Source organism: Stegodyphus dumicola, chromosome X2, assembly GCF_044657685.1.
Source record: "Stegodyphus dumicola isolate Sdum_Otavi_A_Nest chromosome X2, ASM4465768v1".
NCBI lineage: Eukaryota > Metazoa > Arthropoda > Arachnida > Araneae > Eresidae > Stegodyphus > Stegodyphus dumicola.
Window position 1 is genome coordinate 17668342 of NC_140781.1, and position 13063 is coordinate 17681404.

The 13063-nt window shown below is 33.9% G+C and overlaps 2 long non-coding RNA genes across 4 annotated transcripts in view; one reads left to right on the plus strand and one right to left on the minus strand.

Moving 5' to 3' along the window:
* LOC118191772 (uncharacterized) overlaps positions 1-2992 on the plus strand; it is a 50230-nt gene extending 47238 nt beyond the window's left edge. Inside the window, exon 2 of the long non-coding RNA XR_015039054.1 lies at positions 2746-2992. This is a non-coding gene — a long non-coding RNA (uncharacterized LOC118191772). The remainder of the gene's footprint in view (positions 1-2745) is intronic.
* The window catches only part of LOC118191773 (uncharacterized), a 478434-nt gene that overhangs the window by 417095 nt on the left and 48276 nt on the right, over positions 1-13063 (minus strand). The gene's annotated exons all lie outside the window — the stretch shown is intronic.

Consider the following 13063-nt stretch of genomic DNA (forward strand, 5'->3'; position numbering starts at 1 on the left):
ATGAGTCTGCGGAAGATGATTCAAAAATTCGAAGAGACCACTTCACTTGACGTGACATCTGGCAGAGGGTGGAAAGCAGTTGCTTTGACGTCAATGGAAGATGTACGTGTCCATCAGCACGGTTCGTAAAAAATTTTGAGAATTATCTTGCCATGCTATCCATTAAAATTACGCACATTCAGGAGTTGTTTCTTTCTGATCTGCCACTACGATAAACATTCGCCTTGCAGTTTCTTGCTCAGATAGATGTGGACAATGCATGGCCGCGAAACGAAATTTTCATCTCCAAACCAATTTTCATCTCCAAGTTTCTGTCAATACTTAAAATTGCAAAACATTGCAGACATTGAACTGGAACCGTATCTTATATCCATTAATGTCAGGAACTTCTTCAGGGCAGCGTTTATGTAAAAACTTCACAAACAGAGCCCGATCCTTCACTGACAGAGTCATGACAAGCTTCTCAGATGTAGAATAACGCAAAATGTTGCGCTCCGTATTTTTATCAAGTCTAATATGTGGTGCGCATGCCCCGTCTTTGAATGAGCATTAACGTCAGTTAACATATTGGGCCAAATACAGAGTAACATATGGATAAACATTTGAACTATTTTTGGCCAAATTCCCATTTCATCATGTACATTCAGGTCAAATTTCAGGTCATTCTGACGAGTGATTCTTTTTCTACAGCCTTTTGAAAGAGCAACTGTAATTATAATCACCTTTTACATTCGATAAGGAATGCATTGACACCCATTAATTGCCAAAGGGAAGAACTTGGATTTTGTAGTTGCTGCCTAGTCCGCGCCAGTGGCTCAGCGATGACGAACGAAACACATGTGAAAAGTAAATACGAATCAGTTTCCCTTACAATGGCCTCCACGAAGGCAAGTAGCCCTTGTGTGCTTTTTCATATTCGAATAACCAGTAATTGTTGCCTGAATTTATTCTCAACCGTCACGAATTATGTCCTTAATACACATGAGAAAAGAGTTTATGTTATTTTGTTTATAGCAAGTATCTCACTGAGGTATAGGTGTGGAATTTTTGTTTTTTTCTCATGGAAGTGTAACGAATAGTTTACTAACTGGAATATTTATTTTACTGAGACAATAGAAAAGTTAGATTTTTTTTATAGAACCATCTCATCCACTGTATTGCATAGATGTTTCTACTTTACTTAAAAAGTCTATGTATTTGAAACTACAAGTTTAGGATCAAGTATACCGAAATAGCCATCTCTTGCTAACACTTGGCTGTGATTATATGTGTGTATATATATATGTATGTGTGTGTGCGTCTGTTTGAGGGTCGAAATACAAGACGAAAAATTTATTTTAGCTTGAAAACCCTTAACCTCATCATTAGTAAAAACACCCTGCCATTCAAGCCGCATCATTATTAGAGGCTTCTTTGGTTAGTTAATTATGTAAAATATCTTATAACTGCATCTCACTTTTGCTTAACCTTCTAGCCTTTTAAATCTTAAAATATCGAAACTGTAGTAGTAAAAAAAAAAAAAAAAAAAAAAAAAAAAGCCAAACTTTCATCCAATAGCCTTGTGTAATTAAAACAGTCAACAATGTAAATAAAAAGTAACAAACTCTAGTGAGAAAAATAAGAACCATTTAATCACTTTTATCACTTTTAAACTAAAATCTTCCTCTTATAACTTCAGCTCTCCTCCAGTACAGATATAAAATTTATGCTTTATAATTTTAAATAACGAAGAGTTTCCCAACTCCCATGCCGATTTTAAACGATTATTATAGGCTATCAGTAACTACGCTTAAAATAAAGAATTTGAAGCAATTTAATAATTAGCAGCTACAATAAGTGTATCGTGCATAAATTTGCTTTAATTATAGTTTCGAAGTTTGAACAAAATATTCCTCTTTAAGTGGAAGAGTTACAATAACGAGTTTTTCGGTAATATTCCTTCAGCAAAGATAGAGAAATAGCCTTTTACAGGCACATATTGCTCAAGCTCATTTTAAATAGCAAGAAGATCAATTTTTACGGATCATTATGATCTATATTTTTTCCTTAACAAAGTTTACGCATTGCTGAAGTCTTGGTTGCTACCTACATCAAATAAGAAAGGCATACATGCAATTATCAGGGGTCATGTGGTTAAAGTTATGAAACACTGATAATGTGTTATGGCCTTTATTCATAGCAGTTAAACGAATTAGCTGCACGAAGTGTTCGTAGTTTTTCGAGTATGTAAAGTAAATACAGTAAAGTTTCTTTTAAAACGTTATCAGTTAAAATATATGGCCCCTCAGGCAGCTAAATCTAAAGTGCTTTGTTGTAGTAAAAGAAAAAAATGCCAGTCCACTTAAAACTTTCCAAATTTGCAACTAAAGACATATTTAATTGTCGTTGCCTTAATATTTTGCCAAAATACCTTGTACTCCTGTTTTACAAATTCACGAGGCTATAAAACAAACGAAACTATTTTGCTGGTTTCGTGAAGTAGCACGATGTTGCGAATTATTTTAATATATTACAAATAAATCCATCAAAATTAATTTTTTAAGAAAATGTAATTGTAGTATTTTAAGCAATATATATTGTATTTCTAATTTTTTTTATTTTTACAGACTTGTTTTGTCCTGCGAATAATCTTGCTTTTATTGAATTATGTTACTCCTTCTCGTTGAAAACTTGAAAACTATAACATAATTTTTTAAGAACATTTGACAAAGCGAAGTAAACTAAAATAATTTTTCTCTCTTTCAGGTAGTTAAGCAGCTGCTGTTGCATACATGGAAAAGAGGTGGGGATTTTGCACAGTAGTTCTTTGAAAGACCACTTCCGAGGAGACAAAGCTGTCACGAAAAAACTTTATATATCCAGTACTTCAGAAATTGTCAACATTCTACTGCTCACTATTGCTGAAGAGTCAGAATCATTTATGGCTTAGAATAAAAATGTTTTATGTACATAAATAAATTTGCTATCTTATTTGGTAGCATATTAAAACCTCCATGATACTGGAATCAAATCATTGGAAATTACACATAAAAAAATGAAAGAAACGATTTCATTGAATAGCCTAAGCATCACTAGTTAATGCAAAGATGTGTATGATGGATAAATAGGATATTACATGGAAAATGGAGGAAAATATTATAAAATAAAAATAAAGTTTACATTTAATGTGATTAATTAGTAATATTTAAAATTTCTAGAGCACATTCACAGGATACAGAGCGTTTGAAACATCTTTAAATAATTAAACTGAATTGACCTCAGTGTAAGAATATAAATATATAGTTTTTAAATATCCATTAGTTTGTTTTGTCACTCTATGAACCATTTTCCGTTTTAGTTTGAAATCAAAATCAAGTAACTTGCTTGATAGATACTAAACATAGTTCTCAAAACTGGCAGTTTGTCATTTTCACAAAGGATTATTCTAGCGAAACATAACTGACAGAAACTAATTACTTTAAAGGGTGACGCACAAAAATCGTAATACTCGACTATAGACTTTTCTCATGTCAAAAATTCAGAATTATAATGTAAAACTTTATAGTTATCTGTACTTAAATAAAACCACAAGATCTACAGTAGCGTAAGTTAATAGTTTTCGAATAAAGACCCAAAAGATTTTAAATTTAATATTTCCCAAATCAAAAAGCATTGCATATTCAGTACAACTCAAAACTATCACGGGTATTTGAAATTGCTCCTACACATATAAAATATACAGCTGTTTAAAATGATCGACTCAGTTTTACGTGAGCACAATTTTGTACCTATTTGCATTAATTCGATGTACATTAATTGTGAAATTAAATCTTGATTGTAGAGAATATTACATCTTACAAACAAACTTCTTTTATAGAATGTCATATTTTCTTAACCTTCGGAACTTCTTCGGCCCACCGTGTCGGATAAGATAATCTTGTTTGTTGGTCACGTGAAACTTTTCTTTTGGTGATACGTTAAAGAAGTCATGTTTGTGCGTCTTTTGCACACAGGTTTACGTAATACTCTCTTTTTTTTTTTTTTTTTTTTTTTTTTTTTTTTCTTTCAGCAGGAAACTTCTCCGAGTTGCTCATTGTTTTGAACTTCGCGTATTTCGAGTCTTGGCAAAACAGAAATTAGCGACATTTGAGGGAAATATTTGTTACGAGTTTCGTGCACAAGTGTTCCAGTGAAATAAACATGCAAATCTGTATTGAATAATTAAACATATTCTTTATCCAATAAGCGAGTAAGACTTTGCATCGAAATATTAATTTTGTAAGAAATAATGTAAGTTTTCTCTCTTATCATTTAGCTTTGCTTTTATAATAACTCTTTTTAAATTTTTCACTTTGTGGCTTATAGCTCAAATTCTTAAACAAATAATTTCATTTCCCTTAACTCAGGTTTGAAATAAGTCCACATAATGATCATGGTTGAATGCGTGGAGCATTTTATACGATCTCTGTGCAACAGGTAACATATATTAATCTCCTTTGCCTAGTTTAGGAATGCAATAGTGGAGCAAAGAAATAACATTGGCAGCCAAAACACTGGCCGGAGACATGTCTAAATCCCGACGGAAACAAAGGTTTTCTGCACAAAATTATGCTACTGAAAAAAATACTTCGGCAACATATTTATTTAAGATAGTATTTTAGAAAAACTTCGTTGAAAGACTATAAATGGTTTAGGTACCTCAAGGAAAATTTCAAATATTTATCAGAAATAAAATTAAAAAGAAGTTATTGGGTTTATAGCTAGTAGCATATTTCTGCAATAGCTTACGCTATATGAAGATAAGTATATTCTCGAAGTCTCTGCAAAACGGTGGTAATATTCACTCGTTCTTGAAAATATGCTGGATTTTAGAATATTTTAAGATTTTAGAATATGCAAAATTTTAGAATATTATGAGTATTAGAATTAGTTCTTAAATAGAAATTTGGACTTTTCTCCACAAAATTTAGAAGCCTTTAATTGTGAAAGGAAAGCAAATTTACATTGAAATACCAAGGAAATATGCCAACCAAGTGGAATATGAAGGGATGAGCAATTATCGTTGAGTCTCACTGCAAATCTGAGGCAGAGCGCAAAAGGAAAAGCAGATATGATATCTGGCAGATATGGCTCGCTGGCAGATAGCAGATATGGCTAAAAGTAGACAGATATGGCTCTCTGGCAAAATAAATCTCTTACTTATGTTCAGATAAAAATAATTAAGCTTTATAATTAAATTCAAGAAATGTACTCAAAGTAAATTTTCTGTAGTATATTGCCTTACAGGTTTCGTTTATTTTACATACTGCAAAGTAAACACATGAAAGCAAATTGCCAAAAGTCTGTGTACAGAGTATTTCAAAAGCTTAAGAAAAGATTGCCCATTAAATATTTCTTTAAGTAGCTAATCATACGCTCATTAATCCAATTTAAGAAATAAATCCAAATAAACAGACTTTTACACTACGGCAGTTTTATCATGCGACACATTTGGGTAAAGAAATTGAAATTTTCATTTAGATTCTTTATGAAAAAAGTGCCAAGAGTACATTTTTCCTTAAACCTATGAAAGAAGTATTAGGAAAAAAATAAGCCCATAATATGCTACTTCTGCGTGCAATTTGTCAGTTTTTAGAAGCTGGATAAAATTCAACTGTCTTATTTTAAAATGTTTTTGGTCTTAAACAAGTCTGTAAATAATAATTTTAAACCCTCACGATCATAGTTAGGTTTTCCTCACACAAAACTTATCTTTTAGAATTTGAATTCAAAAGCATAAAAGCAAATTTTGTTCGCGGTTGCTCCTATTTCAGATATCTATAATTAAAGATATATAGAACAGTTTTGGTTATCTGAGAATAAATAGGAAGGGGAATAATTTACTAACTAAAACTTCTTTCTCACAGAATCGTATAAAACTTTACATTTTGTACACATTTGCTGAAATAATTGTATAATCTGAAAAACCTTCAATATTTGATTCTTTCTCAAAGTGAAGCAACGAATATCACCTGTTCAAGAGATATTTACACTCATGTCCATAAATTAAGGATAATTCGAAGTCCCGCGGAAATCGAACTCTAAAATAAATATATCACCTGTAAAATCACTACACACATCTTCAAGAATCATATGCAAATTTCAGGAAGTAACCAGATGACACCGATGGTACGTCACAATGAATGAATGAAGTAAAATTTTTCGCAGGCGCTTTATAAGCATTTCAGTGCAATAACCGACACAAAGGATGCATTTGGATGATTTTTTTACGTGGTAGAATTATCGGCCGTCTGGAATGTGGGAGTACCCAACTGGAAGTATCAGACGAACTTGGAATTGCCTAGAGTGTCATCTCCAGGCTTTGGCAACGCCTCCAAGCTGATGGTAATGTGAGTAGACGTTACAGCACAGGTCGCCCCAGAGTTACAACGCCGAATGCGGACCGGTATTTGGCAGTTACTGCCAAAAGAAACAGGCGGAGCACAGCCTCAGACCTGTCTCGTCAGCTCTCTTTATCCACTGGTACGACAATTTCAAGGCAGACCGTGTACAGACGCTTAGAGCAGATTGGTCTATATGCTCGTAGATCTGTCAGATGCGTTCCACTTACTGCAACTCACTGTCGCCTGCGGTTAGCCTGGAGTAGAGAGCATGCATTGTGGGCACCGCAACAGTGGGCTTGTGTGATGTTTTCCGACGAGTCCAGGTTTAGCTTGCAGTCTGATTCTCCCCGGACTTTCATATGGAGAGCTCCAGGTACCCGTTACTACCAAGAAAACATCATTGAACGACACCGTTACGGTGGTGCAGGAGTGCTCGTTTGGAGTGGAATTATTCTGGGTTCCAGAACTGACCTGCATGTTCTAATTGGAACCATGACAAGCCAAATCTATCGGGACGTCATTCTGGAACAACATGTACGTTTGTTTCGGGGCGCCATAGGCGCACAATTTGTGTTTATGGATGACAACGCCCTCCTCACCGTGCAAACATCATAAGCGAATGCCTTCAATCGGAGGATATCACCCGTATGGACTGGCCAGCATTCTCACTGGACTTGAATCCAGTAGAGCACGTGTGGGACATGCTTGGCCCACGAGTTGCAGCCCGTCAACCTTTTCCTACATGTCTACCGTAACTTCGGAGAGCATTGCTTTTTGAGTGGTGTAATATCCCCCAAGATCAGATCGATAATTTGATACTCAGCATGCCTAGGCGTTGTACGGACTGTATTGCATCGTCTGGGAGACATACAATGTATTAACAATCATACCAACCATGTAATATTGGTTTTTTGTATATAAGTGTTTTTTGTAATTTGCTCCAGGGAGAAAAAATCGCTAATTTTTTTAATAAGATCAAACATTTAGCAACTTTTTTTTTTTTTTTTTTTTTTTTTTTATGCCTTGTTTAATATAAGCATGGAGCAAATCTGGTGCCATATCTGAATTCAGGGCATCCAATTATTAGAAAATCAACATTCATTTTTCAACAAATATTTTATGACTCAGAAAGCACTGTCTTATTACGCGTCCAAATCGATTAACTCACCTCAAAGTAATTTTCGTTCAAAAATATTTGACGCTTCATCCCATATAACCAAGTTACTTGAATGTACGGAATACAACGAAAATTTTATACGTGATAAAACTTTACAAAAAAAAAAACCTTTTTGGTTTAAGACTAAAAAAGAATCCCAGTTCTCTTTTTACACGACTTATTTTAATCTAATTTCATTCGTATTGTGAATTTTTAAAACCTATATTTGAAGTCTAAAAAATTATTTTTAGTGCAAAAAAAAAAAGTTTCCAGAATTCACGGTCATAAAGAAGATGCGGCTTTCATGTATTTAAATTTTCGAAACCTTTATCCCTAAAAATGCTTCATGCATTCGAAATTTGACGATACCTCCATACACCTTGTGGCTTTTGTTTATGAGATTATTTGAAACCGCATATGTACATAGATCGGTCAATATTATTGACCATATTGAAATAAGTTAGCTGTCATACAGTGCGGGTATTCTTCGATGGTTTTCAGAACGTCGGGCCACATATGAACAATATTCTCACGAATAACACCATCACACTGAAGCCTTGTAATTCAAGATGCGCTGCGAACTGTGTTGAGCCATTTAAAGAACTACTGATACAACTGAAACACTGCCTTTTGGTAAAAAAAAATATTATTCTGGTAATAAAATCATTTATTAAATAAAATCCCATTGCTGTCAGATAATTTCTGTAAATTCGCGTCCTGCTCCCATCTATACTTTCCGCATCACTGAATTTTTACTTTTTCTGTTTGTTTTGGATCACCCTATATATTCACACTATATAATTGTAAGCGTTTTTTCTTCAAAATACCACGTAATGTAGAGCAGCACTATTCTTAATTAGCTATCACTTCAGTCCTCAACAGTTTAAAAGAATATGCAGTTTTACAAAGCAAGCAATTTTAAAACTTTTTGGGGGATTGAAATTTAAAATAAACAGAAACTGTTGCAGTTTATAATAATCATAATAGGTATACTATTCTAAAGTGATTTTAATACACAATAACAAACAGCAAACTAAAATGGGCATCTGTGTTCGTTAAATTAAAATCAGCAAAACGTAATTGGAATGCGTCCTGCTTAAATAATAAAATAAACTCATGTCAGTTTAAATAAAATTTATCCGTCAGTTTCAATCTCTTCCAAATTCATTATTATTTCTTTCCAGTAGTTGAAGTAAATTTCTCATAACTCGTCACGCATCAGCCATACAGCATAAAGAGTAGGCAGACGTAAAAGCACTAGTGTCAAATAGCAGAAACTTCAAACAAAATTAATTCTTCTATCTTCCGTAATCACTTTATTCAGTAGGCACAATTTATTTAGTCCATGTCCCATTTCATGAGGAAGAAGAGGAAGTAAATGAAATTTAGGCATGACAGGACAGTCTTTAATTAGTAGTGACAGGTAGTCTTAATTAGAATAACAAAAGTAAAAATACCTCACACAGCAAACTTGAAGATCTGTCTTTGACCTTTTGTTTTTAGTTCAACTATCCTAACGCTAGCTATTAAAATAATTTATATTATTTCACATTTCTAATTATTTTAAGAAATATCTCTGTTTTCTGCTTATACTTTACACATACTGTTAATCAGCGTATTTTAACATTTTGATTCGAAAAGCGCCTTTTCTATGATTATGTTTTTCTCTTTTGCTCTGACCTAAAACACACGACTTCCAAAGACCATGGATTATATAAAAAAACAGTCTGAGAATTCAGTAAAACGTTCTTTGATAGTTTTCGCTAATTTTACCGATATTCGTACAAGAAAAATATATTATTATACATACAAAACTTGCCATGAGAACAAAGTTGTTTAAAAGAGCATTTCGCACAACATCAGTCTTTACCGATAAAAGATTGTTAATATTATTTAAATAAGGTAAACCCATATCATACACACACATTTCTCATTACTTTGTGTTTCTCAAACTTGTTATGAAGAGAACTTTCTGTATTAGCAATAAACAAATGAATACACTAAAATGGATAAAACAGTATGAAAATTTACTATCATCAGCGTTACTGTGAAACTGTAAATTTACATTTCATTTGAGAATAAAACCATCATTAAGATATTAATTTCATACTGAAAGGGGAAAATTAACCGATATTCATCAGAAGATGGTTAGGTTAGGTTAGGTTATTTAATTACGGCAAAGCCTCGAGGGCTATCTGTCTAAGAGGAGGGATGTCTTCGGGGAGGACCTTTCTAAGGGAAACTGGATCGTATACACGTTACACATGGGGAAAACCACGAAAACACCCATGCAGCCAGCCCGTTTGCGGGATTCGAACCTCGGACCGAAATACCAGTGTTCAGCGACTTTACCGCTCGGCCGCTGGTGGGCTCATCAGAGGATGGACAGGCAGCAAATATTGGTGCAATTTATAGAGGCTGTGTTAACAGGTTGCTATGGGGTCAATAAAAGGAGATACTTTTTTTAGAAAAAGGCTGACTTGCTTCCATTGAACATTTTAAAAACCGACGAAATAATTTCCATTCTATTTTTTCATGTTCTATTACTAAAAAAATAAGAATAATTTTTGTTTTGCCCTGAATTTAAAATACTTTCATTAATTGTTTCCCTTAGAAAATCCTCCACGAAGGATTCCCTTCCTTCCCTTAGGTAAAGCTCTCGAGTGTTTTGCCATAATCAATAAACCAAACCCACAATTTATTTCAAAACAAGCCTCGATGTTGTTCAGTAATTCCAAGCAAAGAATAAATGAAAAATAAACTACAAAGGCCTTTGCTCGAAATCATAAGTTAATGGAGAAAAAAATCAACGCAAAATATAGAATAAAAGAAATAAATTAGTCCTTAGTTCAAAATTATGGGCAGAAAAATTGTACTTTCCGCAAAGTTGTTGAATGTTTCTGCTTTAAAAAGTTATTTTCTGTTCAGAAGGCACATTTGTTGTTCGGTGTCACTCTTCCATCATGACGCACTTCATCTTCCAAAGAACTCATCAAGTCTTTATATGATATAATATCATACTGCATAAAAGTTACTATTCTTTTCCTAGAATACATGTCCCACTTACTTTCAAACTTTTCACTCACCTTGAAATTTATTTTCAAAAATGAGTGAGCTAAATTTTCCAGCTGTTGACTAAACTAAAATTTTGGTCTATAACTTCATAATCAGTAATTACAGGATCTTATAATGATATGAATTGCTTACAAATGATAAAATATCTTAGATTACATGATCTCAGAAACTGAAAATTTCCAAATCTAAGCAGAGAAATAAAGAACGGAAACACAGACAGGAGAGTCCACTATTACTTTCCTCAGTTAAGACGAAGGAGTAAATTTTTAACTCCATGATATATACAGTTATGGCTGTCATCCATTTCGGCGAATCTTTTATAATTTCTTCAGTTCTAATTGATTAATAAGATATGTCACAATGCCCTCCATTCTGTTGCGTATAAGGACACTTGTTCAGAGCCCCATCGCGCTTTAGGTATATTTCATCTTAAACAGGAAGTTAAGACCAAAACTAAATATTTAATTTCTAATCTAATGAGTGTATTGGTGTGGTGGTGGTATATTTAATTATGGCAAGGCACACTAGGGCTATCTGCCTAAGGGGAGGGATGCCTTCGGGAAGGACTTTCTAAGGGAAACTGGCTCGTATACACGTTACACATGGGGAAAACCACGAAAATGCCCATGCAGCCAGCTCGTTCGCGGGATTCGAAACTCGGACCGAACTACCAGTGTTCAGCGACTTTACTGCTCGGCCGCTGGTGGGCCTCTAATGAGTATATATTGTCATATTGGCTTAGAAGATGGAATTTTTAATAGAAATATTATGGAAAATTAGAAAGTATGAAATACATAGTGTCTAAAATACTGGGTATAGGTTTATTCTTAAGATGATGACCGGTTTTATTCTATTTAACTGTTCGGCAGTCTAGGTTTTTTTCTTAAGTTTCTGCTTAAATACTCTCTGGATAGGTCAGTTGATTAAAGTAGAGCTATTCGAGGGCTATCAGCGTAAGAAAATGTATGCCTTCGCGGATGACTTTTTAAGGGAGTTCTCTCGTATTCAATTTACATATAGGAAAAACACGTGCAACCAGGTTGTTCCTCGGGATTTGAAGACGGGATGAAATGCTAGTGTTCAGCAACAGTACTGCTCGCCGCAAGTAAGCACGCTTTAAGTACTCTTAAGTTCACTTCGAAATATTATTACATTTACACTAACTACAGTTACGTCAACATATGATGATCTCCTGGTAATGCATTCTTATAGATCTCATTCAAAAAAACAACTTACTCTTTTCTTCAGGAGAATTACAAATTAGACTATCTGGACCTCCACAGGCAGTCCATAGTTTTAATGCCACTGTTTTAATTCAGTTTAAAATAAATTTAGAAGCTGCGTGGGATAGAATAAACTTAGATGAATTTTAACAAAAGTCAGCAATTCTTAAATTGGCCTTGCATAGACTTATGCGTTAGCAGTATAATTCGTCTGATTTCTTTTTGAATTTTCGTTATTGCAAGAGACTGAAAAATAAAATATTTCACTCTTCCTGCTGTTCTGTAAATGTTTTGTTATTTATGTTTCTGTTTTTTGTAAATGTTTAGGTTTATCTTGGAAGAAGGAATATTTGTAGGGACATTTGCCCTATGATGATAACTATGTCTCCTTCGCAGTTTTCCAGACTTAAATTATCCTTAATATTTAAAAGTAAGACATTGTTGTCAGAACTTCGCGCTTTTTTTTTTTTTTTTTTTTTTTTTTTTTGTAGTATCTTTCACACTTAAAATCCACAGTTATCTGATGTACTAAGAAATTAAAGCAACTAAGTACACAAAGTGCAAAAGGCGCACGTGAATCACACTTTCTCAGATCATGGATTTCCCTTTTTTCAGAGTGAAAAGAGCACAGGCGCTAAAGAATCACACTAAAGGGGGTGAACACATCCCCTCAAGTTGAATATTCTAATGCTGAAGTTTACAAGTAGCGAGCGTGGGGCGAGAGGATATGACGCGTCTGGGTGCAAAATCCAAACTTCCGGAGTAGATAGGCTATTGCAAAGGATGAATTTTGCCCTAGTGTTAGGGATTATCCGCCCTTGTTCGTGGGAAGCAATAAATAAAGGATTTTTGAGCTTTGTCAGGGTCCCTGATAGCTACAGTACAAAGTGATTGGGGACCAGACCGTTTACAAAGAAAGAAAAAAAAAATAGATTGATGATTCACGTATCGAGAAGCTTTTGACTGATGACTTAGTCGTCACCTTCCAATGCTTAACAGAAATCTTTAAAATATTAAAATGATTTGGTTTCCCTGTGTTATGAGTACTCTGATCTTTCTCACGAACATATTCATATTAAACAAAAGAATCCTACATCACATTGATCCAACAGGCTTTGTTTGATTATTGCAATGAACGCAATCTTACTTTCCCAGATTTTTTGAAACAGTTAGATAACTACGCTGTTACATATTAATAAACGTGAATCAATTCAAAGTCGAAAATATATAGCTTAAATGGTCAGTTT